Raw genomic sequence first — 6,209 nt, forward strand, 5'->3', positions numbered from 1 at the left:
TTGTTTAAATTATCGGATGTAATGAAATGCATAATAATTAGACCCCAAAATACTTAATTATTCAGGGAAATAAACCCCTGAGTCATCAGTTGGAAATACCAACGACATTAAGTGAAATTAACAATGCAATAATCCTATTATTGCATTGTTTAAAATTTCACTTAATTATTAGCATTAGCAAATAATATTGGGATTAGCAAATAATAATTTACGACAATTTACTCGGAAATCAATAAAGCCAGAATAATAAAAAAAGAAAGTTATCACTTACGTCGTCTGTAAGTGGCTTTACCAAAGTTTGATAATGCCGTCAGAAGGTGAAACAGCTGTCACGCGTAATAATAATTACAACTAGCAGAACTTGTTTATAAACACACTGTTTTTATAAATTTTTTAATAAGACTGTTAAAATAAAAAAAATCTCTAAATTGAAATGGAGTTCTACAAACTAAACTTAAAATCAAATAAATTTATTGCGAAGGTTCAAAGTACTGTACTGTAATATTATATTAAATAATTTTTACGTGTTTAATTATTGTTTAAAGTCAGATTAAAGCGATTAAAAAACCCACCTGGCAATTCTTATTCGAGTTTCGTTGTTTTTACGTATTGGCGCGCTTACAAGCATCAGTCGTCTCATTTTTAACCATTAATATTTAGTGTGTAGGAAAGAGAGAAGACGCTTTTCGACACACTTGTCGAAAAACTTGTTGAATGCCGACGGGCATACTCTTCTACAGATTTTATTAAATATTGATATGTAGGTAATATTGATGTGTAAATGAATGACATTGTGAGAATTTTACCAATAAATAATAAATGAAAATGCGGACATGTAGTTTATGTTAATTTTTTTATTGGAGCATTTGTTCGAAGTGACTACCATTATTTTCGATGCAAGCGTGTAGTCTTGTTATATTTTGATTATTTAAGTTTGCAGGATTTGCTTTAATTTCTGCAGCGGCTTCCATCACTCGTTCGAGCAGTTGCTCTCTTGAGGCTATTGGCTTAGCATACACTTTTTCCTTGAGAGCCCCCCACAGGTAGTAATCCAGGGGGGTCAGGTCGGGTGATCTTGGTGGCCAAGCAATGGCCGGACTTCCACGGCCTATCCAACGACCAGGAAACTCGACATCCAAGTAGTTCCGCACGGCAATCGAATAGTGTGGTGGGGCTCCATCGTGCTGGAACCACATTCTCCGTAGTAATTCGAGGTTCACATCTTCCAGAATCTCGCCCAGTTGCACTTGTAAGAACTCCAAATACATCGGTCCATTTAGTCTGGGAGGCAACTCGATTGGACCGAGTATTTGATTTCCCAGGATTCCTGCCCACATGTTGATGGAAAATCTGTCCTGGCTCGACGACTCCCGAACAAGCTTGGGGTTTTGTTCAGCCCAATGGTGCAAGTTGTGCACATTTAGCACTCCTGTTTTAGTGAACTGTGCTTCGTCGGTAAACAATATGTTTTTCATGAAGTCTGCATCTCTTATGACATTATGCAGCATTCTTCTGCAGTACACGACTCTGGAAAAGTGGTCATTCTCCATGAGGCCTTGGCAGCGCCTATAGTGAAAAGGTTTGAGCCCGTGCTTCTTCAGAACTCTCCATACCGCCATGTGTTCCCTGTGTCCTATCATCAGAGCGACCCGACGCACGGACAGCGTGGGGTCTTCGGTAATTAAGTTCAGGATTCTCTCCTCAACTGCCACAGGAACGATGTTGTGTCCTCCGCCGGCGCCTTCAATCCGTCCGATGCCACAGTCACGCAATTGTTGATACATCTGAAACAAAACAACAAATAACAACTGCTTTTATTATTCAGCTCAGTAATAATGTCAAATAAACAATCGCGGGCTTTTTCACTCATTTTATTTTTAAAGAACACTTATTTTAGGCACATATCAGAAAACTTACGTTTTCTCTTCATTTATTTCATTTTTTTATAGTAAAATGTATAACAAAGTGTTTTAAATTATAATTTTCTTAACTAGGTACGGTTGATATCTTGGATTCACAGGGGTGAAATTGAATTCAAGTAATTTAAATAATCCCATGGTGAGAAAGGGAGTGAATTCAATTGCAGTGAATGATGCATTTATTAGAGATTAAAATTAATTAACTTTTTAAAACGCCGTTTAGTGACCACTGAACACAAATCACCTAAAGTACAATTTACATTTTTAAAGTTGGTGGCCCCTTGTTATGTTTTTAATGTTCCCAGTTTAAATTTCAAAAGCGCTTTTTGGCATTATCAATGAATGTAAATAGTTTCAATAAACAATTGATAGGGTACAAACCTGGACAAAGGTAGCATGGTGTGGGACGCGTCTTCCAGGAAACCTCATGCGATACTCCCTTACGGCTGCTCGTGAATTTCCATTGCAAAATCCATAAACAAAAACAATATCTGCTTGCTCGGCAGGTGGATAATTGAGGGGCATATTTCAACAGTAAAAACTTAGATAACAAAACAAAAACGAAACTAGAAACTTGATGACATGCGAACTCCCAAAACAGCACTGACCACTGATACGAGACGGGGTGGCGGGAACCACACGGGACTTGAGACAGAATATGTGTGAAAGAGATGACAGTAGCGCGGCGTTGCCAATTATTTTACCCCTATACTGTGGGCAGTAGCGGAGTGTGGAAATTTTATTTATTTTTTGTTTTTAAAAGAAAAAAAATGTTACCGGACAGCAAAGTGTACATAACATTTTTTACTCCAAATGTGCTAAGGAATAGCTGGTTAAAGTTTGTCGGGTTAGTGCCGATACACCCTGTATATGACTTTAATTATGTGCTTTTGAATTATTTGTAGAGGCTTAATAAATGTATCAGGTGCACCACCCCATCCTATTATGCCATAAGTGATTGCAGATTGCACCAGGGAGAAGTAGATCATTTTCAATTTTTCAGCGTTTAAAATTTCCTTGAGTCTATAAAATATGTAGGTTAGATATCTTAGTTTAGAAGTGGTTTGATTAATATGAGATTTCCAATTAAGATTAATATCTATTGATACTCCTAAATATTTTATATTTTTGACATTAGCGAGTTCGTTGCACAGGAAGCACATTTCTTGATTGCAAGTTGTATTATGGATTCTAATTTTAAGGTTGTCTTTTGGTTTGTTTTTGATGTTTTTATAAAAAAGGTAAGTAAAATGTTTTGCTGTAGTTTAAGACAAGTTTGTTGTATTTTAACCATTTTGAAACAAGTGAAATACATACAGTTGCATTCGAAAAAGTTTCTGTCCAATTATTACCATCCACTATTATTGCCGTGTCATCGGCGTAAGAAAAATTTTTACTAGGGATTACAAAATTACATAAATCATTAATATAAATTAAGAATAAAATCGGGCCAAGAACAGTTCCCTGCGGAACTCCGTTTTTTATCTGTGTTTCTGAACTATAATTATTCCCAATTTTTGTTTTTTGTGTTCTGTCTTTAAGATAGTTTGATAGTAATTTTAGTGTGTGTTTTTTGAAGCCCAGTTGAGTTATTTTTTTAATGAGTAAATTATGATTAACGGTGTCGAAAGCTTTTCTTAAATCTAGGAATATGGCAAGACATTTTTTTTTTATCGATAGATGTATAAATATTTTTTGTCAATTCATATATGGCATCCTCAGTGCTTAGATCTTTACGAAAGCCGTATTGGTTTTTCGATAGAATTTTATATTTTTCTAAGTGTTCAATGACTCTAAATTTGATGCATTTTTCGAATATTTTTGATAGGTTTGAAACAAGGGATATTGGTCTGTAATTGTCTAATTTATGCGTATCCCCAGATTTATGAATAGGTATTATAGTGGAGATTTTAAACTGTTCTGGAAAATGACCATCTTTGAGGCATATATTAAAGATATGTTGTAATGGCGTTAATACATGTTGTTTTAATTTTTTTAATGTATCACATGATAGGCCATCATTTCCCTTAGAGTTGGATGGTTTTAGGTTATCAATATATTTTTCAATTTCATTAAATGTAATAGGAGAAAAATATTCTATTGAGTTAATTGAATCGTTATTAGAGTCTAATTGAGGAGATGTCTCCATATAATCATGATTAACATTAATGCCGGAAGATTGAAGTACCTCGTCTACTATATTTGTAAAGAAGTTATTAAAACATTCTGCAATGGTCGATTTGTTAGTTATTATTTCATTATTTATTTTAACCTCATTTACAATATTTGAAGACATAATTTTTTTGTTGGCAATTTCATTTATAATATTCCAAGTTTTTTTAGTATTATTTTTAGCATTTTCAATTTTTTCACAATAGTATTTCTTTTTGCAGTTTCGTATCAGTCTATTTAGTAAGTTTCGGTACATTAGATATTTTGTTTTCAGATAAGGCATTGTTCTGAGATTATTATTTTGGCAATCCATTTGATATTTTATCATTTCTCTATATAATTTATCCCTTTGTTTAATTGATATAATTAATCCAACTGTAATCCAAGGTTTAATTTTTTTATATTTTCTGTTAGTGACAACTATTTTACTTTCACTTTTTAGAATATACTCTCTAAGAGTATTATAGAAATTCTCTAATGCTAAATGTGGATTTTCTATTGATATTACATTTTCCCAGTTTTCTGACTGAAGTAAAGAGTTTAGAGTTTTATAATCAATGTCTACTTTTTCTAGAGTTACAGAATTTTGGTTTAGAGGTGTATTTTTGAAATTGGTTTGCCCTTCAGCATAGATTTTTTTCGTCTGCGGCGCTTCTATGTGTTTTCATATTCCACTTCCTTTCCTTTACCCAAACTACATACCTTCCCCCCTAGCTCGAAGGCTGGCGACGCGACGCCCTGTACGAACCTGAACGCCACCAACTACTGCAAGTTTGTCTTTTGACTTTCTCTAAACATATTTTTATCTAGGAACGTTGAGTTTTTATAACATAGATTTAGATCATTGTTTTTTAATCGCAACAACAAATAATGTTTGGTAGGTAGGTACTAAAATAAATTACACACACACTTTTCAATGTTCAAAATTTCTGGCCAGTCAGTAAGTAAACTGAAACCTGGATATTTCTACTAGAAACGATTGAAAGGAAAATAACTTTTCAACGGGACTCTGGTCAGTCTGATAAAGAAACAAGAGATCAACATAAAACCAATTAATATCTACAACGACGTCAGACTATTATTTTTTCTATTATGATCTGATTCCTGTAAGAAACTGATAAATATTATGAACCAGTAGGTATATTCAGTTGAAGATTATTACAGCGTGTCCGGGCGAGTATTCATCGCGTAGATTAATGTAATATTATTATGAGTTGTCAAGTTTCAAAAATGTCTGATAAATTGTCTGTAAATAAATAGGTACGAAATGTGTAAAAATAATAACAGAATTTTTTTAATATCTTGCCAGATGGAACATTTTTTACGGTGTGAGGAGTCGAAGTTAGGTAATGAATAAATTTACTCATGAATCGGGCAATATATTTTTTTTCCAAAGGCACGGGCACGATTAGTTTTATTTTGGACTGTGATCAATAGCAAGACTATTCAGACCTGCATAATCCTAATTAGAATTTTTGATCTGTGGCACTCGAAAACTGATCTAAGTTGTTGATTTTCACGAAATTCACAAAAGTGAAATTTACGATTTTTTACTAAAGTGGTATTTTGATATTCTGGTCCGTATTATACCCACCCCCACAATGGTTTACACCGGGACACCGTTTGAGACACCGTATTGTGAATACAGCGCAAAAATGATGGACCTAAAATAGTTCGTTAGTTTCCTATGACCACCCTGATTCGACACACTGATAGAACGTTCACGACAGCACAAATAAGTTTTTAAATCTGAAACCAAAATTTTGTCATCTTTCTAGAATCTATGACGATTGAGTTTTAGTTAGGTTTTTGTTTATAGATTTAAAAAATGCTCATTTGTTTGTACAGAATAGTAGAAATATGGTAAGAATCTATTGATCAGATATAAAAAAAATAACACACCGTTTTCTTTAGCCGTCTTTTATCCATTTCGAACATTACCCTGAAACATCATTTTTGCAATTTTCTAACTAATTCAGAACACAGAACCTGTGAAAGCTCCTAATAATTTTCTTACTTCGCCCACACAGAGGCATTTTGTATAATGTCAAGCCACAAAGTGTTTGCTTCCTTCGATAATATAATAAGAAAAATATTATCTACAATATTAACTGTGTT

This window comes from Hesperophylax consimilis, chromosome 1 (assembly GCF_061612785.1).
Source record: "Hesperophylax consimilis isolate HC1 chromosome 1, BYU_Hcon_1.0, whole genome shotgun sequence".
In the NCBI taxonomy this organism is placed as follows: domain Eukaryota; kingdom Metazoa; phylum Arthropoda; class Insecta; order Trichoptera; family Limnephilidae; genus Hesperophylax; species Hesperophylax consimilis.